At 36.4% G+C, this 18,035-nt stretch overlaps 1 long non-coding RNA gene across 2 annotated transcripts in view; it reads right to left on the bottom strand.

Annotated features, from left to right (window-relative positions):
* Positions 1-846: 846 nt before the first annotated feature.
* The window catches only part of LOC144301805 (uncharacterized), a 54,051-nt gene continuing 36,862 nt past the window's right edge, over positions 847-18,035 (bottom strand). The window contains exons 3-5 of one of the 2 annotated variants that reach the window (XR_013368696.1): positions 16,096-16,329; positions 15,370-15,467; positions 847-1,120 (exon numbers count right to left, since the gene is read on the bottom strand). This is a non-coding gene — a long non-coding RNA (uncharacterized LOC144301805). The remainder of the gene's footprint in view (positions 1,121-15,369; positions 15,468-16,095; positions 16,330-18,035) is intronic. The other variant, XR_013368695.1, reaches the window with a different exon arrangement.

Raw genomic sequence — 18,035 nt, 5'->3', positions numbered from 1 at the left:
CCTTGCCATCAAGATACATTGAATTTGTAGGGTATAGGATAAAAAGGAAATAGAAAAAAGTGCAGACCAACATGCATCTAAAAAAAGAAACACAATATACAGTAGGGTTAAGAGGAGGAAAATGTACTTAATTGGTGGAGTTAAGAAAGAAGTCATGAAGGAGTAGAATGTGAGATGGATTCTGAGAGACTGAGCAAGGAAACAAATAGCATGATGGATAGGGGACAATCCTCCACAGTTTGTTGCATTTCTGTAGGTCTTGTGGGCACTGGCCATCCTTGTTCCAGATCATTTTTTCTAGAAGGTGAGTATAAAAACAGCTTTGGGAGCCACAGTCTCTCCCTGTGAAACAGAAGGCAGGTTTATTTGCTCTCCAGTAAAATAAAGGTAATGTCTCCCTCTGGGGCAAAGGTCAGGCAGGTATACTTACAGCCAGCTATAAATGATCTGGGTGTCCAAAACTTAGAGCCCTTCAGGTATGATGCAAACCTACTGTGTGTGCAGCATCCACTTGCGTCTCTCCAGGACACCTCAATAGATACAAAGGAGAACCAATCTGAACATGTTGCACCATGAGTAATAAAGTCCTTTGTCATACTTTTAGTCTCTGGAATCATATTCCTAGAAGCTAAACACTGCCTAACAATTAAGTCAGTACCTTATATTTTCAGGGTTTTCTATTTTTTAATAGTGCCATACTAATTATAGTATCAGTATCTGAATTAATTAATTTAGTTTATACTAAAGTACCCAACAATAGCAAACACGACACAATCTAACTCAACACTTGAACAGTTTATATCCCGTTCATGGAAAGCTGTCAAAAAACAAACTCTGTGTACCAAATAGAGCAAAACAGAAAGATGAATTTATTTCAGGGGTTTGCACTTGCAAGCCAGAAAATTCAAGGCCATGGGAACAGTGAGTTCTGAGTTGCTCCCAAACTAAGGGATTTTTATGGGATAAATGCAGGAGCTATTTGGCTTCTTCAGCTGATTAGTTGCCTACTGGTGTTCTTTCTCATTTGGATAAGAATAGCTGAATCAGGGGAGCAAGGAAGTCCAGACATGGTGTGAAAAGATTTGGCATTTGAGGATTGGCTGCCATCTTCTGCTGATCTCTGAAAAGAGTGCAAATTCCTGTTAGATGAGGTTAAGTTTCTTTCTACTTCATACCCCTCATTGAGTATCTTCCATTTTTGTCCCTGTCTTAGCAATTCAATTTTGCTTTGGTTCTCTAAGGCTAACTGTGGGTCACAGTGACTATCCAAGACAACTCATCTCTATTTGGTGAGCCAGATATCAAGGCTGCTTCGGTCTTGTGGCACCTACATTGCAACCTGACCCTTCACAACTCCCCAGAGAATGCTGGAGTCTCATGTGAGCAATCAAATGTCTCATCCTAGAACTCATACAAACAAATATAAACATTCAAGATTATATCTGATGTAAGAACTGATAAATCATAGTATAAGCTTCAAGTTGCATTATTTCTTTCTACATTCTACATGTATAGTCCTAAACAGTATTTAATAGCAGTGACAGATAATTCAGATGTACTTTGAAGATGTCGCTGAATACTAAATGTTGTTTAAAATCCTTTTTCAAGTCATATCTACTAAGAGAATAAATTTATAGAGTATTGTGTGTAGCAAAACGTGTTTATTAGGCAAAACAAAAATAAGCCCAGAAATTATCTTTCAAACACTATCTTCCGATGGTTATTTTAATGCTATTCTGAATGCAAAAATCAAAGTTCTGTAGAACTAATAGAAATGGATGACAGACATTTCAATGTAACAAGTGGAAGGGGGCCTTGTAGACAAAAGAGGAGGGGGGTAGGGAATGCACGGAATGAAAGGGGAGGCAGTCTTTGACAGCCTCTCCTCCAGACTGAGCAGTTGCCTGAGCAGTTAGTAGAGGAACCTGTCAGATACATTACATCTCTTTCTTTGCAGGAGATTAGGAAACTGTAACAAAGACATAACTGCCAGCAGCTGCCAAATATCTCTTTATTTCCCAAGATATCTAAATCGAACTCTCTTTCATGATTGGTATTCTTTATTGCCAGTCTTTTTTAAGCCATACTGATTATTCAGCATGACTCCGAGACTGTGCCCCATGGTATGTTGGGGGAGAACTTGAAGGAAATGAAAATACTCTTTTGCATTGAATGGGAAGCCCTTCAGCCAACAGTCACAAAACAAATATAATGACTACAACTGTTCACATCTGCAGACGCCAATACCTTCAATAAATGATCTTGCATTTTTTCACTCTTTAAAACAAATATTATAGTGATAGTGCCCATCACTATATATGGAATATTGCCCATCGCTATAAATAAAGGTGATCAAGCTAGAGTGTAAAGATGTCTGTGAAAGTCACTAGCCATATTGATGTTGGTAATTGCCTTGGTAAGCCATGGCAAAAATGGTTGCATCATCAACCATGAAATTCACTTTTAAGGTAAATGAGTTACTCATACAGGAGTGATTGGGGAAAACTGACACAAATCAAGAGGAATTGGGGAGTTATATACGTTTTATTTTTCTTGTTGCTTCTTTTGGTGACTGTTAGAGATGGGGAATATAATCCCTATCTTACAGATAGTATTTTATCATTTATCATTATTTTATAGGTTTTAGTTTCAAATGTTAACGGACATTGAAATATTTATGTTTCTTTGAATATCATGCCATTACAGGAAGGAGAAATGGGAATATGTTTTAATGTGAGGGTCACATAGTCCTGAGTAAGCAAATCTAATGTTAACAAAATATTTATTCAGTTTTACGTACAATTATTTACATAATTATTATTTACATAAATAATATTTACAATTATTATTTAAAGAAAATTAAGTTTTAAAACATGCTAATCTACATATCTACCATGATTAGAGCAAAATATAATTTTTGTTTATTTTAAGTGATTTTAATATGCCCTTCCTGCTATCAGAAATCTTCTCCCTTCATAGCCTCGTGGGTCACTCCTTCACTTCCTTCTGGCCTTTCTTCAAACATCACCTTATCAGAGAATCTTGCTAATCACCAATATAAAACATCGTCCAGTCACTTCAGCTCTCTCTCTTTCTTTTTCTTTGTTTAACTTCTTTTCTATGATTCTCACACCATGGAACAAGGTATTTATCCATACCTTTGTTTACTGCCCATCTTTTGACCTCACACCAGAAAGTAAGCATCATGGTATCATGCACTCTGTTTTATTCACTGCCTTATTTCAAACCCTAGAGCAGTGTCAGGCACAGAGATACTCAGAAAGGTTTTACTGAGTAAATAAAGAATGAATCACTATATTGTACACCTGAAATTAATGTAACACTGTGTATCAACTATACTAAAAAAGTAACAATTCTGTAAAAAAAAGATTATATTATTCATAATGGTAACCAATTAAAAACCATTGGAAAAAACAAAAACAAAAATGACACACCAAAAATGAATATATAATTTGAGCAAGATTTAGAGACACAAAATTGTAGGATACCCATTTTGGGGGACATCTACTCAACATCTTTTTCTTTCCAGAAATTGCTTCTCTTTTTCATGTCCCACCTACCTCTTTGCACCCATACATATGGTTTTATGTTAGCTCTGATATATTCTGTTAGTTCCTAATCCTATAAATGGATTTGTCTAGTGATCATTACCTCACAGAAGATAGACAGTCTCCTCCAAGATTCCACACCTGTACACAGCTGATAAGTCAGGAGTGGATGTCAGTCCTAAGTGAAATATTTAGGAGCTATAGAAGATAGAGTCCATCTCTTCTTGTTTGGTTAAAGTTTAGATAGTTAAGGTTCTAGAATTGTTGACTGGCTTGTTTTATGGAGAAAGATGGTCAGCTGTGAGAAAACACAATGAAGCCAGCAACCTCGAAAAAATGGTGGAATCTTGAGTCAAAGTCCATATTCCTGATTTCCTCAAGAGTACCTCAAGCAATAAAAATAGTTTTCAAAAAAAAAAATAATAAAAAATAAAAAATAAAAATAGTTTTCAACAAATTCAGGAAAGGAATAAATTTGTACTTAATTATTGATCCAAAAAAATTAAACCATTATTTCATTTTTAATAGTGTATCCAGTATTTGTTTCTGTAGAGGCAAGAGCAATGTATCTATTTTAACATGGGTGTGATTTTTCTACTACTTTGCTGTTCTAGGTCAAAAGAATTAGGTCTATTCTCAATTGAGATATCAAGACTGAGTATTTTATTGTTATTGAATAAGAACTTTTTTAAAAAGATTTTATTTACTTATTCACGAGAGATGCAGAGAGAGAGAGGCAGAGACAGAAGCAGGCTCCATGCAGGGAGCCTGACATGGGACTCGATCCCAGGTCTCCAGGACCACACCCTGGGCTGAAGGTGGTGTTAAACCACTGAGCATCTGATATAACCAACACAATGCTAAATACAGTGAGGTAGATTTCATTTCATAGCGATAAAGTTATTTGTGGAACTTTATTTAATCATACCCTGACTTAACACTAAAAGAAATAGATAAAAATGATCATTATTCTCATTTTGTATAAATAATAATAATAATAATAATAATATAATAGTGATTATTCTAAAACCTAGTAACCAAGCCCCAGAGAGAATTAATTAATGGGAGAATTTTTAATCAGAGAATTTACAAGCCAAAATGGGCAGTAGAATTCTAAAAAAAAAAGAGAGAAAAATATAATTTTCTAATGCAGCAGGGAAAGATGTCTCAGTGCAAAATTTTTCTGCTCCATAGCTTTGTCAAGCTAATCCATTGTGTACAGACACTGTAAGTCTTATCTTATGGCCATTTCCATCATTTTGTCTTCCTTCGTAACAACCAATTCTACTCAAACATGAGTTAATCACCTCCAACCAATACATGCATTTGCACGGCTTACTCTCTCCTTATCCAATCTTGTATGGATAATCCATGGGTTGAATTGTGTCCCTTGAGTATCCCTATGTTGAAGCCCTTGCTTCTAAGACCCCAGAGTGTAGCCTTTCTAGATGTTAACGATGTTATTCATACACTTTAGTAGTATCTCTTTCAAAGTGTGCAATTATTTTCATTTTTATTCTTTTGAAGGTAATGTGTCTTAATCTGAAGATACCTTTAAAATTTACTCTATCATTGTTTTCAGTAATTTGATAAAAAAGGTTGGATGGTTTGCCCTTCCCTCCTTCCTCCTTTCCTTTTCTTTCTTTCTTTCTTTCTTTCTTTCTTTCTTTCTTTCTTTCTTTCTCTTTCTTTCTTTTCTTTCTTTCTTCTTTCTTCTTTTCTGTGTACAGGGTACATATATGCAGGCATGCATGCAGAAAAAGTCTTCAGGTTTGTATACTACCTTTTTTTCTAAGTGCATGTATGTTCTCCTGCCTGTTTGTTGAGATTCTTGGAAATGTGACTTGATAGAGTTTTCATCAAATTTAGAAAGGTTTTGGTTATTATTTCTTCAAGTATTTTTTTGGCTGTCTCCCATTTTAGAGACTTCCATTACACAGATGTTAAACCATTTAATACTCTCCCAGAAGTGGCTGAGGCTTTATTTTTATTAGACTTTTTCTCCCTGTATTTTATTGGATAGATTTTTTTTTTTTTTTTTACTATTTCCATTTTTAAATATCTGCTTCTCCCTTCTCCTTCCCTCTTGTCTTCTTATTATGTTTATGTGCTCCTTTTAAACAGGGTCCATCAGAAGGCAGAGAGAGTAAGGGGAAATGTGGGCTAGAGTCCTTATTATGGCTACCCTAGACAGAAATTGGACGAGTAAGCAGGTTTCAGATTGACTAATTTGAGTAATTTCACAGGCTCTGAGGCATAGGAGTTGTCACTAGTTGTCTGGTACCTGGACCTCAGGTAATCAGGATAGGGGAAAAGTGGCCCTGAGTAAGAAAACCTAGAAAATGAGGTGGTTGAGGTGTGGGCTCTGGATTGTTTGACTCTCATGTGAAAGACAAGCTTATAGCGAAGTCCTTTACAATCTCTAGAAATTGGCTGACCCTGACAGGGGTTCCAAGATGTCAAAGCATCAAATACAAAAACTAGAAAGCATGGTTGTTATTACAGATATCTCTGCATCTGTTTATATTTATTGATTGATCTTCTTGTTATGGGTAATGTTTCCTTGCTCTTTAGAATGTTTCATATGTTTTGACTGGATGTTAAGTATTATGAATTTAGATTGCTCAGTGTCCAGATTCTGTTGACTTTCTTTAAAGACTGTAGACTTTGTTTTGGTAGACAGTTAAGTTACTAGCATATTAGCATTATAGTTTTTGATATGTGTTTTTAAGCTTTGCTAGAATGAGTCTAAATAGACTTCACTCCAAGAAGATTTCAGCCCTACTACCAAGGCAGAAATTTGCTTTACTTTATGAGATCATTTATTTCTCTTTATTAATGAAGATCATGAATGCTGTACTATAAAGAACTATGCCAGAATTGTGCAATAGTACATGAAAAAGGGGAGACCCACACTACTTTCTCACAAAACTATTCAGTGGAGTTAAGCATGTAAACCAAATGCTTGACAAACAATAGTACATGAAAAGTAAAATACTGTACAAAGTTTTGACCAACAATAAAATATGGAAGTAAGAGATTTGAGTTACAATGGATTCAGAATGGTAGAACTCAGAACAGTTTGGTAAGACTTTACAAAGGTGTTCATGCTTTAGAATTTTAAAATCTATTATATTTTGCTAGCCTCGTGTTACATCAAATTGTAGAAATACAAAGACAAAGCCGGGGTACCTGGTGGCTCAGTAGGTTAAGTTACCAACTATTGGTTTCAGCTCAGGTCATGATCTCAGGGTTGTGGGATTGAGCCCCACATCAGGCTTTGCATTCAGTATGGAGTCTGCTTGAGATTCTCTTTCTCTCCCTCTCCTTCTGCCCATCCCCCCACTCTGCTTGCCCCCCTCCTCCATTAAATAGATAAATCTTTAAAAAAAAGATAAAGGAAACATCCCTGGCTACAAGGAAACTATCATCTTTTGAGGTACAAAGGCAAGTAAATAATGCTGTTAGAAAAATAAATCTTTTGTGCTATGATAGCAGATTTATAAGTCAGTCACTAGGCATCAGGGAAACCTCCCAAGAGGAAGTTGTATTAAATTCAGTCAGATAAAGGTTCAAGAATATTGGAAGATGGGTTATAAGTAACTCATAGCAGAGAAATCAGCAGGTGTAAAAACTTAGAGGCACCAGTGGAACAAATAATATAGTAGCATACGTAGGATAAGAGTTTGGTATTGCTGGAACATGGCAATAAGAATGAATGTTATTTGGCACATAACAACACTAACTAGGCAGGGGCCAGATGATGGATTACTTGCAATATATTATGAATGAGTTTGTATCTTGACCTAAGAATAATGGAATCTCTCAGATAGTTGTCAGAAGTGCCATGCTACGAAGATGGGAAGAAGCATGGTGAGCTCTACAGACATGAAGCTCAAGACGGTCATCTGAGATTGTGGCCCATGCTGATACTTGAAGGAAAAACAGAAGATTCATTGAATGTATTAGTTTTTTAGGGGGCTGCTCACAATTTTGACACCAGTCTCTTTATGGCATATTTCAAACTATGACTAAATGAGTCACCTATGGTTATATGTTTACTTTATATGTTTACTTAGGTCAACCTGCAGTAGGCTGGTGTCACATAGAGAAATAAGACAATCCTGCCCTAGAGTTGCTTGCCAAGCATTTCAGTGGGGAATAAACTATGTATGAGAACAATGCAGGGAGAAAAATGTGTGCAGTCTCCATGAGAGACTGAAATTGAGGACAGAAGTGTAGATGGTCCAAGAAGAATAACTAGAATTTCTTAGATAATAAGATGTCTGCTCCAGACCTTGTGTAGAAATTGGCAAGCATGGAAAGGCAAGGCCAACCTAGCTCTAACCTACAGGCAATCTCTACTGGAATAGACATCTGTAACCCAGGATGACAGGATTCAGAAAGTAGAAGACTGTCAACTTAGAATCTAATATCCAGTCTTCCATACTCAGAAGTCAGGCCTCCTAACATTACATGGAAGTCAAAGGCAGGGGATCCTGGTCAATAGAATCCTAGTAAATACAGAGTGAGAAAGAGAACAAATCTGAGAGTAAGCCACTAACTTTCAAACAAGGATTTTATATTATATTTCCCAAATATTTTGTAACATCATGATAACTTACAGAAGAAAAGGGTGTATCCCCTTTAGAATATTTGCTAGTCTTTACACAATCAACAAATAGGCCAAAGCATCAATTTTGCACTGTGCTTGAAGATTCCAATTTATCACTGTTTTGCATGTCATCAGTTTTTGTCAGAAAGGTGCCAAGACGTCCTAAATCAAGTAACTGGAAAATTAAACAACCCAAAATTCATTAAAGACACTAGGCAAATACTTTGTATGAAAGCCAAATCACATGGATCAAATATTAAATAACAATTTTTTTCTTAGCAAAAAAAAAGAACAGATTGAAAAGTTACTATGCGGGGATCCCTGGGTGGCTCAGCGGCTCAGCGCCTGCCTTCGGCCCAGGGCGCGATCCTGGAATCCCAGGATCGAGTCCCATGTTGGGCTCCCTGCATGGAGCCTGCTTCTCCCTCCTCCTGTGTCTCTGCCTCTCTCTCTCTCTATGTCTATCATAAATAAATAAATCTTTAAAAAAAAAAAAAAAAAAAAAAGTTACTATGCATTTTATTTCTCTCAAAATCATTACTAAAATAAAGCCTACATATTATTTATATTAGATCCTGTTGCAGCATTCCTCTGCAAATGTAAGTTAAATACATGAAAAATGTATTTCATTCATTACCGAACAGGGTTAAAACAAGGACACCTGTTTTAGGTGAATCAGGCTGCTTGGGTTCTATTTCTGTTCCATCATGTATAGTTCCATGACTTCCATTTCTTTTTCTTAATTTCCTTATATGTAAAATATGAATAATAACAATATATACTTTATACATTTTTTTCATAAAGTTTAAACTAATTGAAGCATTTTGTATACTGTAGTGAGTCTATTCTAAGTACACTATTGTCATTTCCTCCGACAATTATTTCGCTGCTGCAACTCCTCTGTAACTACTACTATTGTTACCATTGTTACTATTGTTAAGTGTGGAATTCACTCTCTTCCTTTTTGGAATGCTAGTAAACATTTGCTTTTCTTCAGTTTTCCGGAACCTTCTCAATCTCTACATTTTCATTCAAATCCTGATCAAATTACATACAATTATTCTAAACACAAGACTATTTATAATTTAAAACATCCGAGATGTTTGCTTATTCAGTGTTCTTATATCTTGAGTTTAAATTATGTCCATTCCTATCACTTTCCTTCTGTAGATCATTCAGGCCAGATAATTTACGAGAAAGACAGGGGTTTATTTGTTTTTCTTTTTATCCATCAGTGTTGCATTACCGAACACAGAGAGTTTATCTTTCTCGTTCAGTATATTGTGGTAATGGGGGAAAATATTGTTTGTATGATTCAGCTCAATTGAGAATATTTTTCTGCCTGTCTTTTAACTATCTTAGTGTATATAATTTTATAATACTCTTTGTCATCCATTTTCTATAACTTTTCCTTTTAAATAATACCTAGGATTTGTATTTTTGCTACATGCCAAGTGCTAGTAAGTTTGGTAATTTTTTTACATGTATTATTAATTTAACTTTCACAAAAACCTAAAATGTAGGTAAAATTGTATCCTCTACTTCTTAAATGGGAAACTGAAGCATTGAGAGGTTGAGTAATTTGACAGTATCCCTCAGTGGATCAGTACAGTCGTTGGGATTCAAAGCCAGGTAGTCTGGCTCCAAAGCCTAAACTCTTCAGTACTGTATTGTTTTATTTCCACATTTAATGGCAGAGATATCATTTTAAAATCTCATCTCCCATTATTCAGTCTTGATAACATCTGTGATTACAGTTAGAATTATATTAAGTTTATCTCTTCTCCTAAAACATATCATCTTTCATAATTTCAAACAATGGAATTACTTTATCTGAACATTTTAAAACCTGTCTTCCAAAACATGGCAGCTCACACTGCACTCCTTTCTTGCAGATCTTTACTATTACAAACAAACAAAAACGGCATAGTCTCTTGTCCTCAAGTTTCTACCATCCTCTTCTGTCCAGCAACCAATCAATTACTCCCTACTGATAAGAATTATGTAGACTGATGTCTCTATTCCTTTCTTCTGCCTCCTTTCAAATAGGATTGGAAAAAGTCAAGATCTTTTCAATCCCTCTGTATTCAGTTGAAAGAGATTTTGTGCGAACAAGCCTGTTTGTTAGTTGAAAATCCTCCTCAGAAGACTAATTCATTTTTTCACTAGTTCATTACCTGTGTCAGGAATGCATCACTCATTTATTTTAGCTGCAGGAAACCCAACAGGAAGTTTTATATCACTTCTCTTTCTCTCTCCTTTTCAACTGCACATAGTATATCCTCTTTCTTTAACTCACGTGTTCTGTGCAGTTCTATACTTGAGGGATTGGTAAAGCCCATGCCTCTTCAATAAGCAGGCTTTAAACGAAATCCCTTTACACCCTAGATCATTTCTAGCTTGCAGCCTTCAATAAAGTGCAATCTCTCTGGGTATCAGAGTCAATAGATATTTATCTCCTACAATGATTCAAAACCTTGATCAAAAGGACCAGATGCCCAGAATGGAATCGTTTAGTGAACCTGGGGACTTAGAACCTATCTGTGGGAGCGTACACCAGCCAAAGAATGCAGGCAGTGTAGAAAAATATGTGGCCTGAGTTAATGGGAAAGTAACTAATCTTACCAGCAAGGAAAAACAGTGGCAAAAAGAAAGTGAGAACAGGAAAAGAAAACAGAAAATGTTCGGGTAGAGTGAATAAGTGCTAAGTAAAGAAACTGCAAGAGAGAAAAAGAATTTGAATGGATTTTCAAAGCCTGTGGGAAAGGTCAGTAAAACTCATAATAACTAAGCAATCATTAAACAAGGGGCATTTGATCAAGACAGCAGAAGTGACACATAAAATAATTGTGAGGCTGGGTTTTCTCTCCTAATTGGATTTTCTCCCATGAGAAAACAATTGGCGGTGTAATCTAAATCCCCCTTGTTGTAGAATCCCATTATCAAATGTTTATATATAACAAAAGACTAGATTGCCTTATGTTTTCTGCCAAACCATTATATTTTTCCTTCCTTTCCTTCCTTTCATATTTTCATTTATTGACAATTGTGTTATCTGCAGACCAAATAACTTTGGGGAAGTCAGAATAAGAGATTAAAAATATGCTTTTGAATACGGAGAGCAAATTGATGTTTACCAGAGGGGAGGGGGGAGAATAGATGAAATAGGTGATGGCAAATGGGTGTATTGTTTGTTTGTTTGTTAATTAATTTATTTATTTGAGAAAGAGAGAGCATGTGAGTGGGGGTGGGTAAAGGGAGAAAGAGAGAGAATTCTCAAGCAGGCTCTCCAGTGAGTGTGGAGGCCAACACGAGGCTCAGTCCTAGGAACCTGAGGTCACGACCCGAGTTGAAATCAAGAGTGGGATGCTTGATCGACTGGAGTCACCCCATCATCCTAAGAAGGGCACTTGTGATCAGCACTGGGTAATGGATGGAATTGTTGAATCACTGTATTGTACAGCTAATATAATACTAATATAACATAACACTGTATAACTAACATAATTAACTGGAATTAAAATAAAAACTTAAATAAATCAATTAAAATAAATTAAAAAAAATATGTTTTTGAAAAGTAGATTTATCCAAAAGTTGTTAATATGCAAAGTTCAACTTACTATAGTGCTAAAGGACTCTCCCAAACATCTATCTATGCAATTCCATGATTCCAATAAGGAAAGCAACAAAGTGAGCAAGATTGGGGTTCCCTGTTTCCCCTCAGGTGATGTTTAAAGAACACTATATTGTGATCATTGAAAGTAAGAAACAATTCGCATGCAGTATCATCTTATTGTCCTGTCCTATTATCAATCAAACTATATGTTAAAGCATCAGAATTATCAAAAAGGATCAAAACCTCCTGGAAGGAAAGTCCAGAAGGTTTTCATTCTTTTTTTTTACGGCTCTGCTCACAAGTAGAAAGCCAATGCAAAGTCTTATACAAGAGAGTGATGGTGCCTGCAAACAGAGACCTCCTACAAAGGAAGTCCAGGAGTTTTCCACTCAAACTTGAATCCTGGTAGATGTAAGAAGGAAGCAAACAAACAAAAAAAGGCAAAGAGGAAAGACATAAACTTTTGAGGAACGAACTCTGAACTTCAAAGAAAACATTTAAAAATCTGGCTTATTCAAGAGAATGATTAAGAAAAGAAATGGAATGCACTCATAAAACCCAATGTTATTTTAAAACTTTAATATACAAAGAGACATTCAAATAATTTATAGCTTTTGAATTCCCCTAAATCACATGTTCATAATAAAAGAATAAGAATTATGGTTGTTTTCTAAGAAAAATTATGCAATTGCGCTGTCCAGTCTTAGGAAATTTTCTTTCTGTTTTACCACTTCTCATAAATACACAGGTATTACAGTGCACATGCTTTTTATTTGTGACTCTGTTTTGAAATAACAGGTGGTCTTGCCAGTTAAGATAGCAACAAAGGAAAAGATAGGTAGTAACTCTAAAAATCTAATACCTGCATCAGTATTCTAACATCTAATATGGCACATATTATAAAGTGAAGTCAATTTTTCAGTTGACAAAATTACTTATCCAGGCTGACAGAGTGCTAGTAAATAGAAATGTAGAAACACATCAGTCTATGTACTTGTTAAATCATCATCATCATCATCATCATTATCATTATCATCCTTATCCTTTCTGTCATTATCATCAGTCTGGAAGGAATGTGGAAAACAGACTTCATCAACTTTCCATATTCATGAAAGACCAGAGTGGAAAGGTGGTTTAGTTTCCTGAGGCTACAAGCAGTTATCCAATATTTGTGAATGTCTCAAATGGAGATGTTGTCTTTTCTGAAGTCCATTTCTAATAACTAAAATTGGTTTTCTAATAGCCAGATATCAGCAAGATTTCAAAAATAGAGTTATTCTACAAAAGCATTGAGGGGAAAATATTAGATGTGTGTGTGTGTGTGTGTGTGTATATATATATATATATATATATATATATACACACACATATATATATATATGACATTGATTTCAAATCCAGTTGAATACTGAAATCTCAGGATGGAAATTTTAAGAATTTATATGCCCAGACCCCAATCCTAGAGAATTTACTTAAGTAGGTGTTGAGTGAAGATTTCCCTGGGTGGTTATATTGAAATAGTAGCACTTGGAAAGTTGGAAATTCAAAATTCCAGGCACCATGCCAGATCTACCAAACCAGAACCTCCTGTAGTGGGATTCAGTAATTCATAGTTTAAAAAGCCCTCCAGGTGATCCTTATACACGCTAAAGTTTGAGGTTCAGCACCCTACCCTATCTTATAGAGCTACTTGAACTTGAAAAGATGAAATAAAAAGGCACTTGGATAGCTCAGTGGTTGAGCGTCCGCCTTTGGCTCAGTGTGTGATCCCAGAGTCCTGGGATTGAGTCCCACATCAGGCTCCCTGCAGGGAACCTGCTTCTCCCTCTGCCTATGTCTCTCCTGTCTCTCTGTGTCTTTCGTGAATAAATAAATTTAAAAATCTTTTTAAAAAAAGAAAAGATGAAATAAAACAAAAAACAAAGGAAATATCAATACAAACTATTTTCTATCTTTTTTAGTTTAGCTGACCATGTCTCTGAGCCTCATTTTATTACAGATGGTTTATGTAAATACCTATGTTTTAGCAGCTGTGGGTAATATCCTGGGTAAAAGAAATTCCCAATTGGCTAAAAATTATTTTTCAGGAACTGATATTTGTTTGATAGTTTACAGTGGTGTGCTCTATAATAACAATTTGTCTTCTTACATTGTTATCTGGGCTACTGAAATGCTTCATTTAAAATGCCTCCATGGGGGATCACCTGGGTGGCTCAGTTGGTTAAATGCCTTTGCTTCGATCATCCTGGAGTCCCAGAATGGAGTCCCACCTTCCATCCCTGCTTGGTAGGGAATCTTCTTCTCACTATCTCTCTGCTCCTCCCCCCAGTCATGCTTTCTGTCTCTCTCTCTCCTTTACTCACTCTCTCTCTCTCAAATAAAGAAAGAAAATATTTTTTTAAAGATTTTATTTATTTATTCATGAGATACACAGAGAGAGGGAGAGAGAGGCAGAGAAACAGGCAGAGGTAGAAGCAGGTTCCATGCAGGAAGCCTGATGTGGGACTTGATCCCAGGACTCCAGGATCATGCCCTGGGCGGAAGGCAGGCGCTAAACTGCTGAGCCACCCAGGGATCCCCAAGAAAGAAAATATTTAAAACAAACAAACTATCCACCATGAAAAAAAAATAAATGCTTCCATCAGGTACCTGGGTGGCTTAGTCAGTTAAGCATCTGACTCTTAATTTTGGCTCAGGTCATGATCTCAGGGTCCTAGGATAAAGCTCTGAGTCTGCTTGAGATTCTCTCCCTCCCCCCTGCCCCTCCTCCTCCTGCTCACAGGTGCTTATTCTCTCTCTCTTTCTCAAATACATAAATAAATTTTTTAAAAAATGATTCCATGGTCATACCTAGCCATCAGGTACCTCCCAATGTACCCTAGGAATACTCTGCTTGCCTGTTGTCTATGGCTGCTTTTGAGTGACAAAGTTGAGTAGTATGACAGAGACCATATGGCCCACAAAGCCAAAATATTTACTATTGTACCCTTTTGAGAAAAAGTTTGCTGGCCCCATCAAATCTAACATATCCAAGAACAAACTGTATAATTATATTTTCATATTTTTCTTCTTAGGAGGAAAACAAAAGTACATTCCTAGCCTAGAGTAAATTGGTACAAGGTTTGGATTCCAGGAGAATGAGATTAAATTCCCCATGTAAGATCCTGGCTATTTATAACAAACCTGGGTGGATTCTATTGACCATGCCCTGTTCTATTTTAATGACATGAGTAATTTAGGCACCAATGGTTGGTGGTCAGATCCTATTCATTCCTAAGAAGACTGTTGTTTTGATAAAAAGCAGACATTTCCCTCTGAAGAAACTACTCTGCCTATCCAAAACCCAGTTTCCAGCATCACCAAACTGTGTTGATCTGACTATTAAAAAATACTTAATCTTACAAATAGGCAGGGTGGATTTGATGTATATCTGGTTCCATATCCTTCTAAGACCTCACACATATGTCAAAAGAGGATTTTTCCCCCAAACAAAAATCATACACCCACAAAAATAAAAAGAATGAAGGAGAATTAAACAGCAACACAATGCGATAAGTTGAAAAACTTACAGACAAATGCTAACTGAATTAGCAGACCATGGAAAGAAGACCCCTCAGCTGGCAGTGTGACATCCCTCCATAGGCCAGGATCTGGAAAGCCTCAGAAACTGAAGATAGGGGACAGGTGGAAGAGGTCAGGAGGTACTTACCAGCTGGGATTTTATTTTGATTTACGTACCATTTTAGGAACACAGTATCTATTGTTTGTTTTGAAATATATGATTTATAGAAGTCTTAGCTTCATTTATTACCTCAACAAATTTTTGTGTGGACTATAGATGTATCTACCCATATTTCTGATAGTTATTTCTAGATCTATCTCTTTGTAACTTTTTAGATAACAAAATAAGTATTTCTAACACCAAACCAGGGATCCCTGGGTGGCGCAGCGGTTTGGCGCCTGCCTTTGGCCCAGGGCGTGATCCTGGAGACCCGGGATCAAATCCCACGTCGGGCTCCCGGTGCATGGAGCCTGCTTCTCCCTCTGCCTGTGTCTCTGCCTCTCTCTCTCTCTCTGTGACTATCATAAATAAATAAATTAATTAAAAAATTAAAAAAAAGTGCATAACACCAAACCAGAAAAATCACACCACTTGAAATTCTGGGACCACACAATGTGATCATTTGACTATGTTATACATCTTTTAAATAAACCTGTAACTTTAAAAAACAAAACACAACCAACTTTTCAATGGCTTAATGTAATTGAAATGTATTATGTTTCACATAATTTACCCAAGCATGTGTTCCTGGGATTGTAGATATCTGCCCCATCTTCTTATTAGGCAGCCAGCTGATTTTGGTTCTGCATTTCTACCTCCTGGTTGCCCAGGTTACCCTCTGCATGAAAACCAGGTGATGGAGTAGAGAAGAAAATGAGAACCTTCAGGCCAGAAGTGACCATACTTATCTCTGCTCACATTCCATTGGTGAGAATTAGTCACATGACCTACCAAACCACAAGAGAGCCTGCAAAGAAATCAAATCCCAGGTGAGAAGCTGTCTCCTACTAGCAGAATGATCTCAGGGGTCAGAAACTATAGTCTGGGGCTAAATCTAGGCTGCTGCCTATTTTTGCATGGCCTATAAGCTAAGAATGCCTCTTACATTTTAAAATAGTTATTAAATACATAGCTCCATTATGTCCTTTGTTTTACCTATTGGCCCTCAAAGCATCAAACGTTTGCCATTCGGAACTTGACCAACATTTTGTTGACTCTTCCCTACACTATGGGGGAAACCTATGACTTGGGTTTTTCAGCCCTTGTAGCCTACAGACTTCTTCCCACATAGAGAAGACTTACATCTCTCTGAGAGAACCACCGTCCAAGGAGAGCATTCAATTCCAAGTCTAGGATCTCTACCCTCCAGTCCAGATACAGCTTCTTATGATCCAGGAAATATTGAAGTGCAAGTTATCATCCCACCTTCACTCACATTCCCACAGTCAATATAAAATGAGGAAGGAGGGATGGCACAACATTCATCAACTTCCACAACAAGGAAACACAAGAGGCTCAAGAGCAACATACACAGTAATAATTGGAAACCACCAATAGGTATGAATGCCCTAGCACTGGAAGCTTTTCCTTGAGTAGAGTCTGAGGAATGCCTTTATCCATCGTTCTCTTCAGCCCTTGGCTCTGATTTCTGGAAGCTTCTTTCTTAACATTACTCTCCATGGCCACATCTGAAGTAGGCATTTGGAAGTATGCCTTCCTAGTGGGCTTCTCAGATTTCCTAGCTCACTTCCTTCATGCAATTTTGGGGACCCAAGTGATGTGTAAAGACTCCAAAACTCAAGGATGTCTTTTGTTTGAGTTCATGGGTTCTTTGTAATATAGTCCCCTTCAAAATACTGAAGGCATCTGAATTATGGTTAGCGGATAAAATGCGGGATGCCCAGGTAAATTCTAATTTCAGATAAATGAGAAATAATATTTCAGTATAAGAATGTCCCCTGTAATATTTTCTGTAAGTATAATATATAATACCTGAGACATACTTATGCTAAAATGCTGTTTGTTGTTTACCTGAAATTCAAATTTAATTGGGTATTATGTATTTTTATTTGTTAAGTCTGGCAATCTTATCCTGAATCCTTTATGTACATTTTCAATAATAATACCCAAAGTGTTTTCTATATTTTATCATCAAACCTGATTCATGTCTTGAATTCGTAGGTGTAAGTACTCTGTTTCAGGTCTGTGGTGGCTACATTGTTGTGTCAATAAGCTGGAGAATAAGATTTATCATTAATATGATCTTTGACACAATGTTGGGTCTTAATGGTTCCTTGAAACTGAAAGCTTTTTAGGCCTTAACTCTTTCCATTTGGGTAATGGAGGCTTTTCCAATCCTGAGAGGCCCCAAATTCCTGCACAGTTATTATTATTTCCATGTATGCTCTCAATCAGGCCAATTATTACCTGACTTCATCTATTTCTTTGTAATAACTTCCTAAATTCATCAAATGATAATCAGTATAAACTTCTCATATCTGACTTTTTCCCACCTTTTTCCTCTATAGGCTTAGTAAACAAGTAGTTGGCGTTCCAAAGCATTACAGGCAATATCTTATCCAATGTTTTTCGCTACAGAATGTGATTCTTTCTATAGCATACATTTTTTCTTTAACTGCTGGCTCACTCAGAAGAAAGAAAGAAAAGAAAGAA

Source organism: Canis aureus, chromosome 30 (assembly GCF_053574225.1).
Source record: "Canis aureus isolate CA01 chromosome 30, VMU_Caureus_v.1.0, whole genome shotgun sequence".
NCBI classification, from domain to species: Eukaryota; Metazoa; Chordata; class Mammalia; order Carnivora; family Canidae; genus Canis; species Canis aureus.
Note: the sequence above shows the minus strand (reverse complement) of the source record. Positions and strands in the feature narration are given on the sequence as shown.